The 27,500-nt window shown below is 43.5% G+C and overlaps 1 protein-coding gene across 1 annotated transcript in view; it reads left to right on the plus strand.

The window, feature by feature from the left end:
- The first annotated feature begins 7,952 nt into the window (after positions 1 to 7,952).
- HCFC1 (host cell factor C1) overlaps positions 7,953 to 27,500 on the plus strand; it is a 3,865,385-nt gene continuing 3,845,837 nt past the window's right edge. Inside the window, exon 1 of the mRNA XM_044080175.1 lies at positions 7,953 to 8,221. The gene's annotated coding sequence lies outside the window, so the exon portion shown is untranslated. The remainder of the gene's footprint in view (positions 8,222 to 27,500) is intronic.

Here is a 27,500-nt window from a genome sequence, read left to right on the forward strand (position 1 = left end):
AGGAAGATGGCATTCACACAGCTGAGATCAAATGACAAATTAATGACAATGCAAAGCATAGTCTCTAGTTTTCCAAAGAACATATGGCTACAACTAACCAGCAGTCAGCAGCAGATTCTCTTAGGCTGCCATGGGTTGTAGGCCAGTTGTGAGGCACAGAGGTAGTGCTGCAGAACATTTGTGCACACACCTTTAATGTGTTATGACTGTAACCACTCCCAAGGAGATCCAGCTAAAGATGGAAATTATCCAAACATTTAAATGATGCTTTTAGTAGTTCTAGTCATGCTCATGTTAACTTTTGCAAGCATCTGTTGTTAGAAGATGGACCTTCCAGGTTAACAATACAAACTAATAGTAGTTGTTCCACAGAAATAAGTATATTTGACAGGTACTGGTGGAAAGATTACAGAAGAGTTCTCAGATGGAGTGATTGTCCATCCAGGTTCAGCTCTGTGCCCACTGCTATTCATTCCTTTGATGGACTACATTAGCAAACAGGTCAGAGGGGACAGATATCAAAGCTGCTGTATACAGATGATGTGGCATTACAGGCAGACTCAGAGCAAGAACTTCATCAAAGGATAGGGGAATAGAATGCAAAACTTTAAGCATATGAGATGAAACTGAGGACAGATAAGATGTGTTTAATGGCAGCAAATAGGGGAAATCAGAAGATGAATATTGAGATAGAAGGGAAAATAGTGGAACAGATTAACAGCATCAAGTTTCCCTGGTAAACAAATGTTAAATAAAATAAAATAAATACATAAATAAATAATTACTAAGCTTGTTGTCTAGGGGACACTGAAGCACCTACCCCAAATTCCCACTTGCCACAAAGCACTGTCTGGTTAAGTGACTTGCTTAAGGTTACACAGCAGGCAAATAAGAACTGAGGGAAGCAAGGCCTTCACCTCAGGAACTACAGTTCATCACAGCCTTAATGCTCTGTGCCAGCTGCAAGACAGAGGGCATTTTCTAATTCAAGGTTGAGATCATATTATAATATTTTCAACCTTATTAATGTTGCGGGATTATAAGCAATAATGTTCTCTTACGCAGTGGACTTGCTCCCTAGACTGAAATATACTTCTGGTCATATATTTCAGTTCATGTTGACAGCAGTCCATCAATATATCCTTAGGATATTTGTTGAGGAACTCGGGAATTTTGAAGAGGTACTGTAAACACCATTCCAAGAACTGTTACATATACATGACAAAGGGTGAAGATTGTCAATGTATGTCACAAAATATCCATGTTTTGAAGGGGAGCATTTGGGTGTAAGGAAATCAAAACAGGTAAGAGAGCAGAACACAGAGCAGACTACAATGTTACTGAGTTTATCAAATTGAAAGCCAGAACAGACGTGCACTCCTGTCATTTCTCTTGTAAAACAAAGAAATAGGGATAAGAAAAATCCTGGAAAGCAGTCTGCTGTCTGTCACTACTACTACCACTACTGAGAAACTTAATGATTTTAAGGTGTGGCACAGACATCAAGTACCTTTAATTTGCTGGAAGAACTAGTGTCCTTTAGAACAATCTGAAGGTCGAAACCCCTTGCGCCCCCCCCCCCCAATGTGGTTCCTCCAGCAAAAGGAAATAATCATTTCATGAAATGCACTGGAACACGGGTGTAAATGAGGGGAAACTGAAGTAGTAAGAGAAGCTCTACATAAAGGTGTGCATACATCCAGACACTTACTCACCGTAACTCTTAATTACTTACCCTAAAAATGGAATTTTGCTTGGAACTAATTGCTTATATATATATATATATATATATATATATATATATATATACTTCAAACGGGCTCCAAATAATTTTTTTTCTCAGGTAAATGGCAAATGTTGGAGGTGTGACAGGAAAAAAAAGAGGCAACTGGGAACATATTTTTGGGAGTATAACAAGTTGGCAGATTTCACAAATTCCCTCCAGAATACTCTGTCAGAAATACTGAGTGAGCAAACCGGTGTTAACTAAGGAAATTATTTAAGCTGGGATACATGATCTGAATTGCCTACACATATTAAGGTTTTGCTAAGTTTAGTTCTGGTCCTCTGCCATAAATAAAAAAGCAATTACTAGAAAATGGAAATCAAAGTCTAAACCAACTGTATTTGAATTACTGAATATTTTACCAGATGTAAAAGAACTGGAAGTGGGATCTTTAGAAAAGGGTAGGGGCAAATTAAATAGAAAAAAAAAATGGAAACTGTGGGAACAATACAAGCAGAATAATGCTTTGAAGGAAGAGCGAGATTTAAGGAAAGTCAGGGACTAAGCAATTTATGTAATGTTGAATTGATTATAGTTCTATAAAAACATATGCAATGCATGTTTGTAATTAGAAATATGTTGATATAGTTTTCTTTTTTTTATATAAATGCACGTTTGTCTATGTCTTAAGTGATAATTCAATAAAAGTTACACACACACACACACACACACACACACACACACACACACACACACACACACACACACACACACAGTGTATGTAAAAAAGCTCTTACAGACTATTATTATATGCCCCCCCAAGCTTTCCTGCATTCAACACTTCATCTGAAATATTACAGTTTGCAGCTTGACACCTTAGCTAACATTTCCATTCCACACTAACAGCAGCTATGCTTACTGCCATTAAACAGCTAACCACTTAAACCCCCTAAAGCAAATAAAATAGCAAAAGGTATCCGCATCTCATTAACAGAATGCAGTTTGCCATCAATTAGCAAATTCTCCTTGCGTGGCACAACTACAGTAAGTTACAAATCAGGCTGATTAAGACATGCAATGCATGTTCAGTTAAGCCTCCTGGCAAAAACCCCATTAATAGGTTCATTGTATCATACTAAGCAAATGCAAGACACTGCCAATCTCCTAGAGGTCAAACACTGCCTTTATATCCCTGGGATGCAAAGTTATCTTTTTATTGAAAGTTTAGCCTTTCACCTTCGATTTACACTCATCCACCTCAAACCTTTTCACGCTGCTCCTTCAAATGGAATGCTTTATCAAAGCATTCTCTTTGTGAGGAGACAAAAGTTTGGAATTCTGATTGCCTTATTAAAATCGTACCATCTTGTCTGCATTTTAACACTAGTTTAACCTGTTGTCATTCACAAATATGGTGTGTAGCTGTGTAAAAGTAATGTGGCCAGTGCTCGCGTAGTAGTTTACTACCTCAGCCACACTGTTTGAAACTGACAAGGTTACACAATGATGGAGCTGTGACAACCATTATCTCCAACCACCATGTATATGTTTTGCCACCGTGGTAACCGTTCTCTCAAATAAAAATACTGTAGCTGATACAACTGAATCCATCCAACTTAGGATAAAAAAAAATAACAGACTTGCACTTCAACACTTATTTTCTAATGGAGTGTGATGGTAATATCTGTAACTTTTTAATTACTTTAACCATCACATTTACAGGTTCATAGGTAGGTACTAGGCTATTGGCCCTAGGGCCTATATAAGCCTAGCCAAAGAAAATTATTTTCCTGTGCTCCTGTTGAGCAGAGCCACAGAAATGATCCCTGGGTGAATTTCCTATTTCGCATCCATCATCAAGATTTTTCTTGAAGAGTGCTAATGAGCTTTGTTTGATATAGATATGTACTTTGTTCCAGAGTATGGGAAGTCTCTGGGACAGGAATCTCTCCCACCAGAATGTTCTGTTTATTATGGTGACAAGGTTTATGTCTCTAGAGCATGTAGCTCGGAGGGATTGGGATTTCTTTAAGTGAAGCATGTCCAACAGCTCTGGGTTTGACATAGCTTTGTATGTTAGGCAGAGATCGCCTCTAAGTAGGCGATATGCGATGGAGTAAAGCTGGAGTTTTTTGAGACGGTCTGCGTAGGGCATCTGTTTGAGGCCGGTAATCCTTTTTGTGAGGTATTTCTGCTGCCTTTCCAGTTGTTGTAGATGTCTTGTGAGGAGGGGTGTTGTACTCTATAATGGGTCTAATGAGTGACGAGAAGAGGGGGACAATGACCTCTTTTTTTCTGGATGAGAAACCTTTTGTGATGAGGTGTGCCACGTAGAAGGATTTTCTGACTACTGTGGTGATGTGATTATCAATGGAGAGACTACTGTACGCTTATGTCCCAAGGTCTCATCACACTTTCGGTGTTAAATAAACTACCACCTATGTGGTAGCTCATGGGTACAGAGTTTTTACCAAAGGGGATGACAATGCACTTTTTGGCATTGAGCTTGACTTTGACAACAGACATTTGTCTCAGTGAGGCCCTTTTGTAGGATGTCCACATCGTTAGGAGTTTCGATTATGGCTCCTAGCTTGCAGTCATTTGCGAACTTCGTTAGCCAAAGACCTTCTGTGTTAGCCTGTACTTCAGAAAAGTAGATACCAAACAGGAGACCCAGGACTGAACCCTGTGGTACTCCACTTGTCACTGGTCTGAAGTTGGATTTGGAGTCTGCAACTTTCACAGTGTGGGTTCTATCAGTGAGCCATTTGGCAACCCATCTTGTGACATAGGGATTTATACCTAGTTTAGTGAGTTTATCTATAATTCCAGAGTGGTGGAATGGTGTCAAAAGCCTTGGCGAGATCTCGATAGGCTGTGTGAACCACCTTACCCTCGTCTATGGCTTTGGTGATAGCTTCAAAGAAGTCTATCAGGTTTAGGAGACATGATCTGCCTTTTACAAACTCGAACTGGGTGGAGTCCAGAGTTTGGAGATTACCAATGTCGTTGTTTATAAGTTCCATGATGATACGTTCCATGGCCTTGCAGACCAGACTCATTAGGCTAATGGGGCGGTAGTTCCCAGGGTCTGTGGTGGCTCCCCCTTTATGGAGTGGGATAACTGTCGCTGTGTGCCATTCACTGGGCACAAAGCCTGAGGTGAGGCTATGATTGAACATGATGCTTAGGTGAGGTGCCAGTTCATTCTGTAGTTTGTGTAGAATACAGCCTGGGATGTTGTCAGGTCCCATGGATGCTGTGTTCTTGGCTTTGGAGTGTGTGGTTTTTACCTGGGCAGCCGTGATTACAGGAACTTTGCATTCTTCCGGTATAGAGATGGGCCCTTTAGGGAGTGAGAGGGGGAGGGTAAAGTTAGCACTGAACCTATCTGCCAGGATGTTGGCAATATCAGTTGGTTCTGTATATTTAGTGCCATCGTGCTGTAACTCAAGAGCAGATCTGAGTGTTGCCATTGAGATTTTTGACATAGCTATAGAATGCCTTGTGGTTGTCTTTAGAATCAGTGGCGATTTTTTTTCTTAACTAGCTTTGGAGGATTTTATGAGGAATCTCAGCTTCTTACTGAGGCTGACCAGGGAGTTCCTCCAATCATGGGATTTTACTCTTTTTTGAACAGTTTCTTTCTTCTGTTGTTCTGTGATACTTGAGAAGAAACTAGAGAAGAGGAGAGAGTCAAACTGGGCTTTCCTAAACTTGGAGAAAGCATATGACAAGGTCCCAAGAAAGCTGATCTGGGCAGTACTGCGGTGGTTTGAAGTCCCAGAAACATTGGTAGAATTAGTACAGGCTATGTACAAGGACCCAGTGACTCAAGTACAAACAGTGTTTGGCCTCACTGAGGGGTTCCCAGTGGGAGTGGGTGTACACCAGGGTTCAGCTCTGAGCCCACTGCTGTTCATACTGGTAATGGACTACATCAGCAAACAGGTTGGAGGGGTCAGAGCAACAAAGCTGCTGTATGCAGACGATGTGGCAGTACAGGCAGACTCTGATCTAGAACTTCAGCAAAGGATAGGAGAATGGAATGCAAATCTGAAGGCACATGGGATGAAACTAAGCACAGATAAGACTGTGGTAATGGCAGCAGATTGGGGAAAATCAGAAGAAGCTGATAATAGAGATACATGGGAAGATAGTGGAACAGGTAAACAGTTTCAAGTATCTGGGAGGGGTGGTTGAGGAGAAGGGTAGTCTGAATGAAGAGGTCAAAGCTAGAATCAGAGGGGCTGCAGCCAACTGGCATAGAGTATCAGGTGTAGTATATGACAGAAGAATGCCAAAGAAGCTGAAAAGTAAGGTGTACAAGACAGTGGTGCGACCAGTACTACTGTATGGTACAGAAACCTGGGCAGTAAAGGCAGAACAGTTGAAGAAGCTAGAGGTGTTGGAAATGAAGTGCCTGAGAAAGGTGGTAGGATGCACACTGCAGGACAGGCGAAGAAATGAGGACATAAGAGCAAAAGCCAAAGTAACTCCAATTACAGAAAAGATCAAAGAAAACAGATTATGATGGTATGGGCACATGTGTAGAAAAGCAGAAGACAATCTGGTGAGGGAGATTTGGGACAGACAGGAAGAAGGTAAGAGGAAGCAAGGGCGTCCAGCAAAGAGGTGGATGGATTGTGTGAAAGAAGATCTGCGACAGTCAGGCATGAGTGTTGAAGAAGGCAGGAGAGTGGCACTGAATCGAGAGAGTTGACGACAGTTAATACGATACCCCGACCCCATGTAAATGGGAAAAAGGGGATGATGATGATTCTTTCTTCTGTTGTAGAGTTTGCTTATGGCAGGCGACCACCAGATTGGCTTCCTTTTTTTTTTTTTTGAGGATAGCATCTTGGTTCTATTAGGGATAGCACAATCCATACACTTATGTAAGTGCTTATAAAGTGCATTTGTGTAGGATTCAGCAGTCGTACCTCTATTGTCCGTCTGTATGGGTGTCATGAAATTTTCCACTTCTGTCTTAAGAAGCGTGAAGTTGGCTTTGGAGAAATTGTTTTACAGTGGTTTCCCTAATGGGGGGTGGGGCGAGATGTGGATGTCTAGGGTGATTAGCTTGTGGTCGGATCTGACCGAGGAATTGACCTCTGGTGTGGAACACTGGTCACCCATGTTGGTAATGACCAGGTCTAGGATATTGCTGCCCCTGGTGGGAGTGTGGATAAGTTGATTCAAGGCGTTGGAATTTATGAATTCCAGAAAACGTTGAGCAAAAGAGATGGCACAGGAATAGTTTTCCCAGTTAATGGTGGGGTAGTTGAAATCGCCCATTATTAGGGTGTTGGGTTGTACCATAATATTTTCCAGTGTACCAAGAAATGAGGAGTGGGAATCCTGGGGCATGGTGAGGGATCTGTTGCAAGTTACAATTTGGATTGCGGTTTTGCCCAGAGTTAGTTGCACCTGGATAATCTCGGATGCATTATGCTGAGCAACTAGCCTGGAGGTGTGGATATCCTTAATGAATATGGACACGCCTCCACCTTTAGTGTTTCGGTCCAGGTTAGGTGGCTGAAAGGTGTGGTATGAATTATAGCCTGGTAATGCAGGAGTGCTCTCTGGAGCCTTGAAACAGGTCTCTGTCACTGCACAGATGTCCATGTTCTCCATTTTAAGGAGTGCCTTTGTCACAAAACCCCACATTTTACGAGAGACAATAAGAAGAAGAATGTAAAACAGTGCATGTCACCCAAAATCAGGAGCTACTATACCCCACACTCATTCCTGCAAGGCCTTTAGAATTCAAGCAAGGCAGTTGTGTTTTCTTCACCCGTAAACTGAAAAATCACAACTTTTCAGTAACAGTTCTGAAATAGTGATACTATTACTATTTCTTATTTTTTTTTTAAGAATGTAACATCCATATGCACCTTCATTCAAAAGGCATTAATGTGGCATACTTCGCTTAAACTAACAAATCCCAAACGGTACTACCAACAGAAATTCCAATTACCTAATGTATGCGACTAGCATTTGCTAAACACACCAAGCTGTCAGTATCTACAAACAAACTAAAGGCAACAGCTATTTAAAAAATGTGTAAACAAACAAAATAAAACTAATCCATCTAAACCCACCTTTGCCGAAAGAATAGATATAGACAGGGTGGGACAGGTGTAGGTGGGGCGAAGTATAAACCTCGCGAGGATTCTTCCTTCTATTTGACCATTTCTGTGCGCAGATGAAGGACACACGTGGAGTGTATATAACATAAATACGAAGTTGTATGTTGTGGCGCGTGTCTATGCAGACAGTTGCGTAAGGTGATGTGAAGCTTCGGATCAAATGAGATTGATGCGCATATTATCTTAGGGTTTATAGCAATACAAATCTGGTATCAACCTTATCGAAAAACTGTCATTTGGATAACTGAATTTGTATAAGGAAGAAGAAAAACGTAGAGGTTCTCTTGCATCCATTTGGCATATTGTTTGTGTTCTTGTGTCTTGCTGGAGCGGAGCAGTTCAGGTATTTACTTAACTGTGATTTTAGATCTGAGTAGAGCTGTTTTTCTGAATACTGACCAGTTAGAGAATGTGCTGAACTTGTTTTTTTTCCTGATCCCTACATTATGTAGCAAAAAAAGAAAAAAAAAGGAGGCGAGGGCTTTTGTATTGGCAATGGAGTTCTGGAAGTGCGTTGTAAATGTAAATGTGTGCTTTTGTTTCCTCTCCGACTTCTGTCGTCTGTTTTAATTTGCTGCCTTTGTTTTAATTGTGCCCGGAGGGATAAAGCAGTGTGACATTTGAGCATATACTTCTTTATTATTAATAGTAGCTGTAGTACTTTTTGTTATTATCTCTTAACGGACTAAGCCCGCATGACATGTATGTCCCTTTTCAGGGATGACCCTGATCCAGGACCTTTGTCTGGCTAAGTTATTTGCTCAGAGTTGTACAGTTTGCAGATTGAGAGAATTAAACCAAAGACTACAGGGTGAATGAAGTTCTTCAATAGCCCGTGGGTTTAACCTTCTGAGTTAAAACACCATCTATCCCGATTATGTCTTTAATGTGTTTTAATTGTTGAGAGTGAGAGATGTCTGCAAAACATTCAGTTCCGGTATATGGTAGCCGTAATAATCGCGAGTCGGTGTTCACATACGTTGGGTGTAGTTAGGTCGCTCAGGCCATGTGGCAACGATCTAGCTATCCAGTTGTAGTTGTTTAGATTGGATAGCATGAGAGCATGGAGGGGTGCTAATCCTTAGTTACAGGCAGTACCTGATCTGTCTTAAATAATTCCGATGCTTAAAATTGAGGATAGTGTGTTGAGCAAGAAGGAACACAGCGGCAAGCTATTATGTATCACCCAATAATTCTGATACTCAGTATAGTAACTAGCACCGTGATATCTGCTGGAAGCAAAGATTATTTAAATCTTTGCTGAATTCTGCTCAGATTATAAAGTGTTTTTTTCCAGTTTTCATTTTTGCAGTTGAGTGTTGTGTTTGCTGTAAGTGAGCATTGCTTCATGTAGTCTTTGACATGACTTCATTTGTGCTCCTACATGACCATCCACTGAATGCATACATATGCAGCTCCTGAACAAGTGTAGATGTGCACAACTATCACTCCTTTTTGCTTTTAAAACTCAAGGAAGAGAGCCGCATGGATATTGGTAGGAAACCAGTGTACAGCAATAGCATACTTTTAAACAGTAGTTGCATAGTTATGACTGGGCACTGACTGACTTTTTTCCAACTTCCTCAAACCTCAGCTTTATCCCTAATGTACACTGTACCTGACTGGGGATGTATTTATTATTTTGTCAGTGCCTGTCAACTCCAATGTTTTTAGCAAAACAAAAATATTTTATACTCCAAATGAAGACAGTGATATGCTCAGTAGTATGCATTTAGTGATAACAGTGAGGCATAAATAGTCAGTCTAACAGAATTTGTAGACCTTGCTAACTAAGCCAGTTTTTTTCTCGTGTAGGTTCAGCTTCAGGAAACATTCAAGATAGTAACTCGGTGGTCTCTCTGGTTTCAAAACTGTGATGCTGCTAGACACTTCTAATGTTATCTGTGGTCTAAAATGTCATAATAGCAGCATTTTGGTTTGTCATCGGTCAGGGATGGTCTCTTTCATCTGTCATTCTGAGCTAAATGGTCTGGTTAGTTATTCCTTTTGTTCATTTGGAAGCAATCATTTTTTTTTTTTTCCTAGAATGCCCTCTGTGTTGGAGTATGAATATGATTGTCTTAATCTAGAAGCAGTCATATTCTTTATTGTGGTTTGTCATCTATGTGGGAATATGAATATTACAGACTTCTTCTAGAAACAATCATATTCCTTTTTCTGGATTGATATCTATGTTGGAGTATGTCGTATCTCTCAATTGTCCAGATTTTTGCAAAATGTCCTGATTTTTTTTTTACCCCTATTTTTGGCGTGTTCATAGGTAGGTACTAGGCTATCTGCCCGAGGGCATTTATAAGCCTAGCCAGAGTGTGCCGGCTTTCGCCTCCCCTTTGATTTAATTAACTGATCCTCTGTAAAGCAGAGCCAATGAAGTGATCCCAGGGTTGTATTTTCTGTTACCCATCCACTTGTCAAGGTTTCTCTTTAAGAGTGTTAGTGAGGGGCTCTGCCTGATGTAATTTGTAATTTTGTTCTAAAGCATGGGGAGTCTCTGTGACAGGAATCTATCCCTCCAGAATGTTCTATTTATTGTTGTGGCGAGGTTTAGCTCACTAGAGCGTGTGGCTCGCAGTGACTAGGATTTCTTTAGGTCGAGCATGTCCATCAATTCTAAATTTGACATGGCTTTGTAAGTCAGGCAGAGATCACCTCTAAGTAAGTGATATGCCACTGAGTACAGCCGGAGTTTTTTCAGTTGGGCTGCATAGGACATATGTTTGAGACCAGTAATCCTTTTGGTGAGGTACTTTTGTGGTCTTTCCAACTGTTGGAAGTGTCTTGTGAGGTACATCCCAAATGGGGCATTGTACTCTATGATGGGTCTAATAAGTGATAAGTAGAGGGGCACTATAACCTCTTTATTTCTAGATGCGAACTCTTTAGTAATTAGATGGACCACATAGAAGGATTTCCTAACTAACTTGGCAATATGATTGTCAAATGAGAGATTACTATTTACCTGGGTCCCCAGTTCTCTTATTACCTCTTCTGTATTAAGGGGACTGCCACCTATGTGGTAATTTGTGGGCGTTTTGTTTTTCCCATATGGAATGACTATGCATTTTTTGGCATTTAGCTTGAGGCCATGACTTTGACACTGTGTCCGTCTCAGGCCCTTTTGGAGGATGTCTGTGTCAGCCAGAGAGAGTCAATTATGGCTCCCAGTTTGCAGTTATCGGCGAACTTGGTTAGCCATAGTCCTCCTGTGTTAGCCTGTACTTCTCAGAAGTATATGCTGAACAGTAGGGGTCCCAGGACCGAGCCTTGTGGGACACCACTTATGACTGGTTTAGAGTCAGACCTGGAGCCCACTAATCTTACCGTGTGAGTTCTGTCTGTAAGCCAGTTGGCAACCCATCTCATGACGTAGGGGGTTTTGTTCAGGCTGGTGAGTTTTTCTGTAATACCAGAGTGGGGAATGGTGTCGAATGCCTTGGTGAGGTCAAGGTAGGCTCTGTGAACCACCTTTCCCTTGTCTATGGCCTTGGTGACTGTCTCGAAGAAGCCAACCAGGTTTAGTAGGCATGATCTGCCCTTAAAGCCGAACTGGGTCGGGTCAAGTGTTTGGAGGTTCCCAATGTCTTTGTTAATGAGTTCCATGATGATGCGCTCCATAGCCTTGCAGACCAGGCTAGTCAGGCTTATGGGGCAATAGTTACCAGGGTCAGTTGTTGCCCCTCCTTTGTGGAGAGGAATAACCGTTGCTGTGTGCCATTCTATGGGCACATAGCCTGTGGAGAGGCTGAGGTTGAACAGCGTGTTTAGGTGGGGGGTTAGTTCGTTCTGTAGTTTGTGCAAGACGCAGCCTGGGACACCATCTGGTCCCTTTGATGCTGTGTTTTTGGCTTTTGAAAGGGCTGTTTTCACCTGTGCGTCTGATTTTTTGGGACACTACACTTTTCCGGTATTGTTGTGTGCTCTTTTGGAGGTGAGAGAAGGGTGAAGTTTGCACTGAATCTATCTGCCAGGATGTTGGCAATATCAGTAGGTTCAGTATATTTTGTGCTATTTTGCACCAGTTTAGTGCATATCTGCGAGTTGCCACTTAGATTCTTAACACAGCTAAAGAAGGCTTTGTGGTTATCTTTTGAATCCTTGGCTATTTTTCTTTCGAAGTTAGCCTTGGGTGATTTCATGAGGGACCTCCGTTTCTTACTGATACTGATCAGGGATATCTTTCCTTCTTGGGATTTGCATTTTTTCTGAACTAGTTTCCTCCTTCTATTGTATAGCCTGTTTATTACAGGAGTCCACCATGTTCCTCATAAAACTTCTGGCGTATCATTGAGGATTGAAGTCACTAAAAATCCACGAACGTTTGAGTTTCAGACTTCATTCAGAACACAGATGCTAATGCAAAACCTGTTATTCTAGCAACTTTCTAAGTGTATAAGAACAATATTTACAGTCTGTGTCTATTTTTGGGCCTTTTGCTCCTGTTATTGTTGGCTTTGTCCAGATTTCTTGCACTGAGAGTTAGCAAGATTCCTTTGGAAGCAGTCAGTCCATCCTGGACTAGGAATTTGGTTGGTCATTCTCATTTTGCAGGTTCATCCGTCTGATTTGTCGTCTTGTACTTCTCATATGTCTGTGTTGCCTTGGTTGCCAGTTTGTCAGCAGTTAGTAAGGTGGTATTTGCTTACTTTGGGAGAGAGTAAAGTGGTTTGCTGCCAATGACAAGGAGACAGTCTGAGATTATTAATTCCAACACTCGCTAGTTATTTGAAGTAGTGTTACATTTTTTGTCTCCAAAATTACTGCAGGTTTTATACCAATGTGGGCAAGTCTGCAAGCTTTAGTTTTGTAATTTGAAGCTTCACTTTGGCCTTTTTGTGCCAGTTCATGTAGCCAAAAATACGTTTATACTCCGTGATATTTGGAAATTGCTTTAGTTTTGACTTTACACAACTAAAAAAGTTGTATTCAACCCAAAACGCTGATTGTACCTTTTTAATGTCTTTAAGTAGCCACAAATGGCTTGGATTATCTGTGCAAAAAATTTTGTTTTCTTACACACCAGACAAAAATCATCTGTACATTATTTCAGCTTATAAAGTCTGTTTTCATTTTAAAATGCTATTTCTTATTGGTTTAAATAACTATGTTTCACTTAAATATTTCATTTTCAACTTGATTTATTAGAACTTGTTTGAAGGAGCGGTCACAAGTACAAGGCAACTGTTTGTATGTGCATTCAGTTTGTATTCCGTTTATATACATGTGGAAAAGCTAGTTTCGTAAGTTGGTTGGAATGAAGCAGTTAAGCAGTTATTCATTCAGGCCATTGGCCATTGCGAAATCATGCTTCACTGAATATGTTTACAACCTAACCCTGAGGTTTGGTGCCCTTTGAAGTAGTTATATTAACTTGGGAGATTCAGACAATGCTGCTCCGTGCATTGGGGGTGGGAGTTCCCTCCTCTAACGCAAGAAGCTTTTTATTGGAAGTTTGTTTAATGTTGGTCTTGGTCAAACTGGCTTAATTGAGATATTCATCAGTGTAGTAAAACACATGTAATTAGCTGTGTAGATATTGAATTTTGGCTAATACAGAGATGTTCCTCCTTTCTTTCACATTTGTTAATTGAGTTAGTCCGACTGTGCAACAGCCCCTTTTCAGCAGAGGCCCAAGGAGAAAAGCTGCAAAAAGTACAAGTAATAAAAGTAATCGTATGACAGTTATAACTAAACTAAAGTAAAACAAATTATAATATGTTTGAGTAAGTTGAAAGAACATGCTAGAAAATGGTCATTAAATTGAACATAATATAGTACAAAGTTACAAACGATAGTAACCAGAATACAGAAAATATACATAAGTTTTTAAAAAAGAAGGCACAAATATATTATAAATGTAGAATATATACAGGAGATAATCCCACGGCAAGAGCCAATTTCCAAGACTACTTTACTTTAGGTGGATTATAACAGATTAGTTATTTGATGTTTGTATGTGAACTTGTATATTTTCAGTGGAATTGTTCAGCAGCTCGCATTCCCTTTTATAGGCCAAAACTAGATAATCTGCCAGATTCATGATGGCTTGCACGGAGTGTACGAGTAGAGTAAGACTCCATGCAGCCATCATGTCCGACGAGCGATCCAGGAACAGCTTGTAGGGGAGTGTAAGAGAGCTCCTAAAATGTCTCCTACACGGACAGGGCTGGGATATGCAAATTACCTCACTTGCAGACGAAAGGCATGCAAATGAGGTAAATTTGTGATCCAGGAAGAACAAACCTGTCAGAGTAGGAGCCGTGTTAGCTGCAGAAATGTACTCTGTTGACAACTGAGTACCGTTCTGCAAATAGCACAATGGAGCCTTGTCAGCTCCAAATAAAGGATGCATATGGTTGAGGAAGCATGCCAGTGGCCAAATATACGGCCATTGGAAATGTTCCCAGATGCAAACTTAAAATAAAAATACTTTTTTTTTTTTTTTTTTGGCGATTTCCGATGTTTAAGCGTAGCGCAGCGCCGTGCAAACGGGGTGTGCTAAAAAAAATATAAAATAAGAAAATAAAAGCCACAAACGTGGAATCTATGAAAACTGTTAAATTACAATCTAAGAGAATAGCAGGCTGAAGACAACATGGCCACTGAGTAGGGGTTGCTAAGGGGAGAAGCCCATTCTAAGACTTGTAACCAAGCATTAGTAGGCAATCCTATGTAAATGAGTGTTAGGATAGTGAATCGCACTTTTGCATAGCAAATGAGCACAGTCAGTGGAGTGTAGGAGTAGGATATGGGGAGTAACAGAGTAGGAGATAGGTGACATCACAAGGGGGGTATGTATGAAAGTAGTGAAGCTCATAGGAGCAGAGTGGCATGTGTCAGCTGTCAGTTAGACATCATGGAAAGAGGTGTGTCAAACGGTAGGCCAGGGAAAGCCAAGAAATGGAAGGTGTATACTGTGGATAACACCAAAGTTTCTTGCTGAGCAGGTATGCGCGCGTGTGCTCGCCTGTAAACCAGAGTAAGACAGAGTGCGTGCGTTTAAGCTGGCGTAAGCATGTATAAGGCTGTTTAAAGACCTGTAAGCGCGTTTGCGCTGGTGTGTGCGCGTTTTAACCCAAATAAGCAAGTTTTAGTCCGTCCAAGCATGTGTGCGCGCGTGTGAGCTGCTGTGAGCGTGTTAGCGCTTGTATGCACATTGCTCCCTCCTGAGGAAACAGAAAGGAAAAAGGAAGCACAACAAATAGTAGGAAGCTACCAGGGAATACTAGTAGAGCTAGCAGGTGAAAACAATCAGAATCTGGCAATTACACAGGCAGAACACTAGCCCAGCACTTAAAACTCTGCAAACAACAGTGCAGTTTGTTTCTCTCAAGAGACACTGCAACACTGGAGTAAGCTACTAGAAGTGAAAACTGAAAAAGCTTCACTCAGACAAAAAAATGCTAGGGGCTGCCATTGCTGTTATAAGGTGACATATGCAACATGCTGAGGGTGGTGACAATGCAAATGCTGCCGGACAACCCACAGTGAGGAGACTGAGGAGTGTACAGGCCCAGGGTCACCTACCAGGGGTTACATGAGCTGGAGATAGTGGAGCGCTATAGAGTGGACAGAGACCTCCTGCTGTAAATTGTTGAACTGTGCAGGCCACGCCTCACACACAACCAACAGAGGGGAACCCATCCCAGTGGAAACCAAGGTATGTGTTGTCCTAAGAATACTAGCAACAGGTACCTTCCAGAGACCAACTGGTGATATGATGGGGATATCACAGGCATCAGCATCTAGGGTACTGCACCATTTCCTGGATGCCATGTCAGCACATGTCGGTGATCATGTATATTTCCCCAATTCCCGTGAGGTATTGTCCAGCAATATGCGTCTCTTCCAGCAAATAGCAGAATACCCTGAGGTAGTGGGTGCAGTAGACTGCACGCATATACGCATCAAAGCACCAGCTGGTGAGTGGGGTAGGGTCTACATTAACCGCAAGGGCTTCCCCTCCATCAACTGCCAGGTCGTGTGTGATGCCCAGGGCATAATAATGAATGTGTGTGCTGGCTGCCCTGGAAGCTATCATGATTCCCATATCTGGCATCTGACGCAGCTGTATCAGACATTTGCCAGTGGGGACATCCCACATGGTCACTTAGTGGGGGATGCTGGCTATGCACTGGAGCTGTGGCTGATGACACCCATCAGAAACGCACACACACCTGAACAGGAATGCCATAATGAGGCACACGCACAAACACGAAATGTAATTGAGCTTGTGTTTGGGTTGCTGAAGTCACTGTTCCGGTGCCTGGACACATCTGGTGGAGCCTTGCAATACTCACCAACTACATGTACCCAAATTGTTATGGTATGTGCTATGCTACATAATGATTCTGCAAAAACAGCTGCAGCAGGACCAGCATAGGCCTGGGCCAATCAGCCCCCCACCATTGCCAAGGCCATCACAGGCAGAGGGTGACTCGGAGGAGGAACAACCTGAGCCTGCCCCAGTAGGCAGAAGGAGGCGTGCCCAGTATGCCTTGGCCTTGGCAAAGAGGCAACGCATAGCACATACACTGGCTCAGTAGGAACCCTGGAAATGATACCTCTCTCTGACTCCCACATATAGTGAAAGGGGTGCCTAAGTTGACACAACCTGCTTTCAGACATGTGCAGGGAGTGTAGTATGTGCATCCGACATAGGCAGCCCTGCAGCACCACCTGAGGCATGATTGCCATGTGTTAAGCAATGTAAGGTGGTGCTAAACAGCATTTACCATCATGTAGTATATGCAAACTCGACCTTGGGTATCATCCTACCCTCACCAAACATGCCATAATATGAAGACAAGATGATCAATTACAACAATTGGCTTAAGTATTGGTGTCAGTGAAAGGGGATCCAATGCCTGTCAGCCTGGGATGACATGCTCGACAAGACATGATGCTTCGCTAGGGATGGCTTCCACCTGTGGCCTTTTGGATATTGCCAAAGGCTCTTGTCACCCCCATAGTGCCTTTTTTAGGTAAGGCTCAAAAGACAAACCCACCTCCATAGGTATCACAAGGGATAAGAAACTAGAAGTAATGCTACTCAATGCCAGAAGTCTAAACTGCAAGATGCATGCACTCCAAACTCTCCTCAGCATGGAGAATGTTGATATCTGTGCAGTAACAGAAACCTGGTTCAAGGCTCCCAAGAGCACCCTAGCACTAGCAGGTTACACCTCATACCGTGCTTTACAGCCGCAAACATGGAACAAACTACAAAAGGAGGGTGAGTATCAATATTTGTCAAAGATACCCACACCCCCAGGTTGGTGGCACAGCATGAAGCATCAGAGACTATCCATGTGCAACTAACAGTGGGTAAAACCACCTTCCAGTTCATAGCCTGCTACAGACCACCCTCCTAAACCCAGGAACCACACTTGGCTGACTGGAGAACACATGAAAATATGAACGTCTCCCCAAACACCATTATATTGGGCGACTTCAACTACCCAAACATAGACTGGGAGCATTACCCTAGCTGCAACACCCTAGCCCAAAGGTTCCTAGAATTTATAAACTCAAATGCTATGGAACAGCTTGCTACCACTCCCACAAGAGGGGGAAAACATACTGGACCTGATCATCACCAACATGGGGACTCTATGCCCAAGGCCAGAAGTGTATCCCTCACTGGTAAGATCAGACCATAGAGTAATCTCACTGGATATTCACATCCCGACCCCAGCCAATGGCCAGAAAACCACAGTGAAAAATTTTCACTAAAGCAAATGTCACACTCCTCAAAACCGAGGTGGAATCCTTCACAGCCCCTGTGCCCGTGGAAAATACGGCCCAGACCTCAGAACCCTTTATAAATGCATTCTATGAACACCTTCAGGAATGCATGGATCATGCAATCCCAAATAAAACCAAGATCCAATCCTCCAAAGGCAGGCATCCTGTCTGGTGGACCCCAGCCATAAAAAAACATACAATACAAGGTGGAAGCTACTATATGATAGAGCAAAATCCCAAAAAGGGAAGGCATCTCTGATCAGTATTATTGAAAAACTACAGCCACACACAAAATCGTCTAAGGCCATCTTTGAGATAATAATTGTACAGGACACTAAGGATAATCACAAGGCTTTCTTTAGTTATGGTAGGAACCTGGGTGGGAATTCCCAGATATGCTCAGAATTAGTCCAAAATGGCAATACACCAAACCCACAGACATTGCCAACATCCGAGCTGACAGGTTCATTGCAAACTTCTCTCCCCCCCCCCCCTCCCCACCAAAAGGGCAAATATCTATCCCAGCAGAGTGCTGGCCCCCTGACATCTCAGATGCTCAGGTAACAGCCAACCTCTCCAAAGCAAAACACACAGCATCAATGGGACCAGACAGTGTCCTGGGCTGTGTCCAACATGAACCCCAAGAAGAATTGAACACAAACAAACATAAAACCACTGTTCAATCTCAGCCTTACCACAGGATATGTACCGAAAGAGCAGTGTACAGCAACAGTGGTCCCTCTCCACAAAGGTGGTGCCTCAATGGATACTGCAAACTATTGCCTCAGAAGCCTGACTAGCTTGGTCTGCAAAGCTATGGAAAGGATCATCATGGACCTCAGAAATAAAGATATTGGGGACCTACAGACACTGGATCCTACCCAGTTTGGCTTTATTAAGGGCAGATCCTGCCTCTTAAACCTGGTTGAGTCATTTGAAACAGTCACTAAGGCCATTGACGAGGGGAAGGTGGTCCACACAGCCTACCTGGACCTCGCAAAAGCCTTCCATACAATACCCCACTTGGTCATCATAGATAAGCTCACCAGCTTCAATATAAACCCCTATGTCACTCGATGGGTTGCAAACTGGCTCAAGGACAGAACCCACATGGTCAGAAATGCTGGAGCCATGTCAGACCCCAAACCAGCTACAAGTGGCATCCCACAAGGCTCAGTCCTGGGACCTCCCTTGTTTGGTATATATTTCTCGGAGGTACAGGCCAACACGGAAGGACTGTGGCTGAACAAGTTTGCAGATGACTGCAAACTGGGTGCCATAATCGACCCTCCAGCTGACACAAGCATCCCACAAAAGGGCCTCATAGAAACAGACAACTGGTGCCAGAGCCATGTCCTCAAGCTAAACGCAAAAAAGTATATAGTCATCCCCTTTGGCAAAAACAAAGTGCCCACAAATTACCACATAGGTGGTAACTCATTAAGTATGGAAGAAGTGATAAGGGACCTGGGGACCCAAGTTCATAGCAATCTCTCATTTGACAACCACGTGGCCAAAGTGTTTAGAAAAACATTTCATATAGCCCACCTAATCATGAAGGTATTCACATCTAGATCAGGGGAGGTCATCGTGCCTCTTTATTCATCCCTCATCAGGCCCATAATTGAGTACAATGCCCCTTGTGGGATGTACCTTATCAGACACCTGCAGCAGCTGGAAAGACCACAAAAGTACCTCACCAAGAGGATCAAAGGGCTCAAACACATGCCATTTGCTGCCCGGTTAAAGAAACTGCAGCTCCACTCAGTGGCATACAGCCTGCCCAGAGGTGATTTGTGCCTGATGTATAAAGCCATGTCCAACCTGGAATCAATGGACATGCTGCACCTTGGAAAATCAGAATCCCATCAAGCTACGTGCTCACGAGACCTGAACCTCATGACTGAAATAAATAGGACATGCTGGAGTGACAGATTCATAACCCAGAGGCTCCCTCCACTCTTGAGTAAACTCCCACTCCAGGTTAGCCAGAGTCCCTCATTGACTCTCTTAAAGAGGAATCTGGATGAGTGGATGGGAGATTGTAGGTTTACCCTGGGTATCACTTCTATGTCACTGTTAGACAGAGGCACAGTATACTAACCTTGAAAAATGTCATGGCAAACTCCACTTAAAATGTGTGTTGAAAGCCAAACACACTCTGGCTAGGATTATAAATGCCTGAGGGCAGATAGCCAAGTATGAACCTATGAACAGAATCACACACACCAACTAGTACAACTGTGGTCAATGTGGAGTAATGTTTGGCAATGTCCACCCAAGTTGGTGAATACACAGCAATGTTGGACAAGCCTGGTTTAAGTAGGTCATAGCTGAACAAAATGCAACATGCTCATAGTTGCCCAACTGGCCCTTAACCAGTCTGGTCTGCTCAGTATGAACATTTAAAGCAGTGATGGGACTCAAACCCATGATACTGTGCACCATAGTGAAAGTACTGAGCCAGTACACCATAACAGTATTGCAGTGTTCAGCCAGTATGAAAGAATGTTGACTAGTCTGTGCAAACTATCCCATGGAAACCCTGCAGGCACAGCACAATCCCTGTTGAGTTATGACACAAAGGAGTCTGGCAGTAAGAACATAACATGACTTCCAACACACACAGTATAAATGTCAATATTGGTCATGTTCACACACAGCCACAAATGTAGTGGACTTCAGATCACAACATATGGAAAGGTCACACTGGGCATGCTCACACACTTGGATAAATAGGTTCATAGGTTCATACTAGGCTATCTGCCCTAGGGCATGTATAAGCCTAGCCAGAGTGTGTTTGGATTTCGCCACCCATTTTAAATTAATTTTGCTATGCCCTTTTTCGAGGTTAGTATACTGTGCCTCTGTCTAACAGTGACACAAAAGTGATACCCGGGGTAAACCTACGATCTCCCATCCACTCATCAAGATTCTTCTTGAAGAGAGTCAATGAGGGACTCTGCCTAACCTGGACTGGGATTTTATTCCAGAGTGAAGGGAGCCTCTGGGTTATGAATCTGTCCCTCCAGCATGTCCTATTTATTTCAGTGCTGAGGTTCAAGTCTCTTGAGTGCGTAGCTCGATGGGATTTGGATTTTCTGAGGTGCAGCATGTCCATTAATTCCAAGTTGGACATGGCTTTATACGTCAGACACAGATCGCCTCTGAACAGGCGGTATGCCACTGAGTAGAGCTGGAGTTTCTTTAGCCGGGCAGCATATGGCATCTGTTTGAGCCCTTTGATACTCTTGGTGAGGTACTTTTGGGGTTTTTCCAGTTGCTGCAGGTGTCTGGTAAGGTACACCCCAAAAGGGGCATTGTACTCGATTATGGGTCTGATGAGGGATGAGTAAAGAGGCACAATGACCTCCCCTGATCTAGATGTGAATCCCTTCATGATTAGGTGGGCTATATAAAATGTTTTTCTAACCACTTTGGCCACGTGGTAGTCAAATGAGAGATTGCTATCAACTTGGGTCCCCAGGTCCCTAATTACTTCTGTACTTAATGGATTACCACCTATGTGGTAATTTGTGGGCACTTTGTTTTTGCCAGAGGGGATGACTACACTTTTTGGTGTTTATCTTGAGGCCATGGCTCTGGCACCAGTTGTCTGTTTCTATGAGGCCCTTTTGGAGGATGCTTGTGTCAGCTGGAGAGTCTATTATGGCGCCCAGTTTGCAGTCATCTGCGAACTTGGTCAGCCACAGTCCTTCCGTGTTGGCCTGTACCTCCGAGATATATATACCGAACAAGAGAGGTCCCAGGACTGAGCCTTGTGGGATGCCACTTGTAACTGGTTTGGAGTCTGACATGGCTCCAGCAATTCTAACCATGTGGGTTCTGTCCTTGAGCCAGTTTGCAACCCATCTAGTGACATAGGGGTTTATATTTAAGCTGGTAAGCTTATCTATAATGCCCGAGTGGGGTATTGTATCGAAGGCTTTTGCGAGGTCCAGGTAGGCTGTGTGGACCACCTTCCCTCCAATGTCCTTGGTGACTGTTTCAAAGAAATCAACCAGGTTTAAGAGGCAGGATCTGCCCTTAACAAAGCCGAACTGGGTAGGATCTAGTGTCTGTAGGTCCCCAATATCTTTATTTATGAGGTCCATGATGATCCTTTCCATAGCTTTGCAGACCAAGCTAGTCAGGCTTATGGGGCGATAGTTTGCAGGATCCGTTGAGGCACCACCTTTGTGGAGAGGGACCACTGTTGCTGTACGCCACTCTTTGGGTACATATCCTGTAGTAAGGCTGAGATTGAACAGTAGTTTTATGTTTGGGTTTAGCTGCTCTTGGAGTTCATGTAGGATGCAGCCCGGGACACTGTCTGGTCCCATTGATGCTGTGTTTTTTGCTTTGGAGAGGGCGGCTCTTTTCTGAGTATCTGAGATGTTAGGGGGGGCAGTACTCTGCTGGGATAGATATTTGCCCTTTTGGTGGGGAGGGGGGGAGAAGTTTGTGCTGAACCTGTCAGCTAGGATGTTGGCAATGTCTGTGGGTTCGGTGTATTTTTTGTCATTTTGGACTAATTCTGAGCATATCTGGGAATTCCCACCCAGGTTCCTAACATAACTAAAGATGTAGTAGCTTCCTCCTTCTATTGTATAGTTTGTTTATGGCTTGGATCCACCAGACAGGACGTCTGCCTTTGGAGGATTGGGTGTTGGTTTTATTTGGGATTGCATGATCCATGCACTCCTGAAGGTGTTCATAGAATGCATTTATAAAGGATTCTGCGGTCTGGGCCATATTTTCCACAGGCCCGGGTGCTTTGAAGGATTCCACCTCGGTTTTGAGGAGTGTGAAATTTGCTTTAGAGAAATTTTCACTGTGGTTTTCTGGGCAGGGGGTGGTGTCGGGATGTGACTATCCTGTGAGATTAGTTTATGGTCTGATTTTGCCAGTGAGGGATACACTTCTGGTCTGGAGCATAAAGTCACCAAGTTGGTGATCAGGTCCAGTATGTTTTCCCCTCTTGTGGGAGTGGTAACAAGTTGTTCCATAGCATTTGAGTTTATAAATTCTAGGAACCTTTGGGCTAGGGTGTTGGAGCTAGAGTAATGCTCCTAGTCTATGTTTGGGTAGTTGAAGTCGCCCAATATAATGGTATTTGGAGAGACCTTCATATTTCCCAGTGTTCTCAGGAAGGCCGAGTGGGGTTCCTGGGTTTGGGAGGGTGGTCTGTAGCAGGCTATAAACGGGAAGGCAGTTTTACCCACTGTTAGTTGCACATGGATAGTCTCTGATGCTTCGTGCTATGCCACCAACCTGGAGGTGTGGGTATCTTTGAATATTGATACTCCCCCTCCTTTTGTGGTTCGGTCCAAGTTTTGGGGCCGAAAAGCATGGTATGCGGTATAACCTGGTAGTGCTGGGGTGCTCTCGGAGCCTTGAACCAGGTTTCTGTTACTGCGCAGATATCTATGCTTTAGATGCTAAGGAGAGTTTCGAGTGCGTGCATCTTGAGGTTTAGACTTCTGGCATTGAGTAGCATTACTCTTAGTTTCTTATCCCTTGTGATACCTATGGAGGTGGGTTTGTCTTTTGAGCCTTGCCTAAAAAAGGCACTATGGGGGTAGCAAGAGCCTTTGCCAATATCCGAAAGCCCAGGGGTGACCAGGTGCAAGCCGTCCCTAGCGAAGCATCGTGGCTTGTCGAGCATGCCATCCCAGGCTGACAGGCATTGGATCCCCTTTGAATGGCACCAATACTTAAGCCAATTGTTGAAATTGATCATCTTGGCTTCATATTGTGGCATCATTCTTGGTGAGGGTAAGATGCTACTCAATGTCAGGGTCATACCGGCCTGGGCTACATGCTTAGAGAGCTCCTCTGTCTCTTTTCATGTAGTCCAGGGAGGTACGTCTCAGGTCATTCACACCAGCATGGACAATGACGGAGTCATATTTGTACTTGCCTTGGAGTGACCTGAGTGCTTGTTATGTGGCGGATCCTAGCGCCCGACAGGCAGCTCACTGTGACCTTCTCCTTGTTCAGCCTGGTGAGCGGGATGTCAGTGTGCCTGACGATAGTCACCTATTACAAGTGTATCAGGTGTGTTGTTTAGCCTTAAGGGCTGTGACTGTTCGGCACACTGTCTTTGTGAGACATATATGTCAGGCAACAAACCATGGAAAGCCTGAACTGGGCATGCTCACACACTTAGGCCATGTCTGAGTATAGCAGTCGGCCACACATATTTGGCAGTTGTATGTGTTAAGCCAGGAACCTCCCACGATCCAGCAATCTGCCCTGTGTACACAGTTAAATGACAACAGACACATATATTAATGTACTGGAACCCTGTCATGATCAAACATGTTGTGCAGATACACAAGTTGTTCATAGAAACTGGGAAAGCTAAGTCAATAAAGGCCTGCAAACAGTAACAACAAATATTATGCATCCCCAACATAAACATAGGTGCAGAGGTCGATACTAGGCTGTCTGCCCTAGGGAATTCATAAGCTTAGGCAGAGTGTATTTGGCATCCTCCTCCCCAGTAGAGTAGCCTACAGTGCCTCTGTAAAGTAGGTCACAGAAGGCACCCTTTAAGGCTAGTTTGCTGTGCCTCTGTCAAGCAGGGACACAGTGGAGATCCCAGGGGTGAATTTGCAATTTCCCATCCATGCGGCTGGATTTTGCTGGAAGAGGGTTGGCGAGGGGCTATGTCTAACTTTAATTGGGATTCAATTCCAGAGTGAGGGGAGCCTCTGGGTAATGAATCTGTCCCTGCAGCATGTCCTATTTAGTTTTGTGCTGAGGTTTAAGTCCCTGGAGTGTGTAGCTCTAAGGGTCTTGGATGTTATGAGGTGGAGCATGTCCGTTACTTTTGGGTTTGACATGGCTGTGTACGTCAGGCATAGATTACCTCTGAGTAGGTGTTAAGCAACTGAGTAGAGCTGGAGATCCTTTAGTTGAGCTGCATAGGACATCTGTGTGTAGCCCATGATCCTCTTGGGGAGGTACTGTTGTGGACACTGTAGTTGCTGCAGGTGTTGGGTAAGGTACACCCCTAAAGGGCCATTGTAGTCAAACATGGGCCTGATGAGTGACTAGTAGAGGGCCACAATGACCTCCCATGATCTACATGCAAACCCCCATGTGATAAGGAGGGCTGTATAAAGGTCTTTGCAATGACTCTGTCAATGTGATTAGCAAAAGAGAGGTTACGATCTATGTTGGTCCCCAAATCTGTAAATACATCTTCTGTACTTAATGGATTACCACATATGTGGTAATTTGTGTGCACCTTGTTTTCCCCAAAGGGGATGACTATGCATGTCTTAGCATTTAGCACAAGGCCATGGCTCTGGCAACAAGCATCCATCTCTGTGAGACCCTTATGGAGGAAGCATGTGTCAGCTGCAGTGTTGCTTATGGCCCCCGGTTAGCAGTCATCTGTGACGTTTGTTAGACATAATCCCCCCATGTTAGTCTGAACCTCAGAGAAGTACATACCGAACAGGACAGGTCCCACAACTGAGCCCAGTGAGACACCAGTTGTAATTGGTCTGGAATTGGACATGGCACCTGCAATTCTGACTATGTGGGTTCCATCCCTGAGGCAGATAGCAACACATCTAGTGATATAGGGGTTGATATTTAAGCTGGTAAGCATATGTATGATGCCTGAGTGGGGTATTGTGTTGCAGGCTTCTGCAAGGTACAGGTAGACTGTGTGAACTACCTTGCCCTCATCCATGGCTTCAGTAACCATTTCAAAGATATGAACTATGTGTAAGAGGCAATATCTGCCCTTAACAAAGCCGAATTGTGTATGATCCACTGTCTGGAGGCTCACAATGTTTTTGATTATGACTTCCATGATAATACGCTCCATAGCTTTTTCTACCACACTAGTCAGGCTTATGGGGTGATAGTTCCTGTGGTCCGTTGTGGCACCACCTTTGTGGAGTGGGAGCACTATATCTGTATGCCATTCTCAGGGTACATATCCTGTAGTAAGGCTAAGTTGGAACAGTGACTTAATGTGAGTGTTCAGTTCTACTCAGAGCTCGTGTATGACACAGCCTGGGACACCGTCCGGTCCCATACATATGCTGTGTTATTTGCTGTGGAGAGGGCACCTTTCACCTGTGCATCTGTGATGTCAGGGAGGTTACATTAATTTGGGATGGGCATCTGTACCCTTGGGGGGGGTAAGGGGGGGACGTTTGTGCAGACTGTCTGCCAGGGTGTAGGCTATGTCCGTAGGTTTGGCATATTTTGTGCTGTTATGCAACAATTCAGAGCATATCTGGGTTGTTTCAACACATATTCCTGACCATAACTAAAGAAGGCCTTGTGATTATCTGTAGTGTCTGGTCAATTTCACTGTCAAAACGTGCAAGTGATGATTATATGAGGGATTGAAGTGTCCTCCCTCTGTGGGATATTGCTCTGTTATGTAGTAGCTTCTTCCTTCTGTTGTACAGCTTGTATATGGCCGGGGTCAACCAGACAGGTCTCCTGTTTTGGAGGAGTCGTGGTTTTATTTGGGATAGCATGATCAATGCATACCTGCAGGTGCTCATACAATGTGTTTGTAAAGGATTCTGCAGATTGGGCTGTATTATCCTCCAGCATGGGGCCTTTGAAGTATTCCACCCCAGTCTTCACAAGTGCAGAGTCTGCTTTTGAGAAATTCTTTACAGTGATTTCCTTGGCTAGGGGTGGGGATGGGATATGGATGTCCAGGGAAAGTTGTTTATGGTCTGATCTTAACAACGAGGGTTCTACCTGAACAGGTCAAGGATGACAGGTTATTCCCATGTTGGGGCATGTACATTGTGGGAATGGATGTTGTTGAAGGCTATGACCACCATGAAGTATATTGGTTGATGGCACACAGTATACCATGACTGTCATATGCAGTGGATGTCTGTGGACACCCCACAAAGTATCAGCCAATACAGACCATGATACTGACATATGTACCGTGTGCAAAGACATCTGCCATGACCCAAAACATGTGTACCATGCATGGAACATGCGCAAGCATCAGTGACACACCATGCAACACACCATACAAACCTGTGCATCATGCATAATGCGACCCACAACTGTGCCAGTGTATGCTGCTATCAACAAATGATGATATCATTACTGACACATAGAATACTCATGACACAGTGTAACACCAACCTGCATAACCAAACACACTATAGCACACCTGTAGCATAGCATAAGCTCAGGTTTGCTCACACACCAAATGACATCAGCAATGGTGGTGGTGGAAAGCACTGCACATGTCATTTTGGTGTTTTCCATACCAATGACACAGGAATGTGCATTGTGATAGGGACATGGACACACATTACACCTACCCTCATACACACACCCACATATGTAGGGCTAGGTGGTGTATGGCATGCAAATGGCACACTGGCAGGAAGATGACACAGTGCACACAGATGCACACATCTCAGTGACAATTGCACAAAGCACATCATCCATGCATAATGCGTGCAACATAACCAATGACTTAATGTGTTACACAACACATGTCGATCACCCACAATGCAAGGACATCATTGGTGTGCCTAATGCAAGACATACACACCTATAATCCTTGATATCACTGGTGGAAGTGAATATATGTGAACATGTCTCAACACACCCAATAGTATTGTACGGCCTATGTTACTAGGTGAGTGTTATACATGTGTCCCATGCAGACAAATCACAGCCTGACACACTGTTTGCTGACCACACTGCAGTGGTGCATTAATGTCACACCCAGAAAGCTAGTAATGGAGCATGGAAATGGATGCAGGACATGTTTACATCAATGTGAACTGACATCCTGTATGCGTAGTCACACCACAGACACAGCCTTGTTACATGTC

Source organism: Protopterus annectens, chromosome 8.part0 (genome assembly GCF_019279795.1).
Source record: "Protopterus annectens isolate FY-2018-M chromosome 8.part0, PAN1.0, whole genome shotgun sequence".
In the NCBI taxonomy this organism is placed as follows: domain Eukaryota; kingdom Metazoa; phylum Chordata; order Ceratodontiformes; family Protopteridae; genus Protopterus; species Protopterus annectens.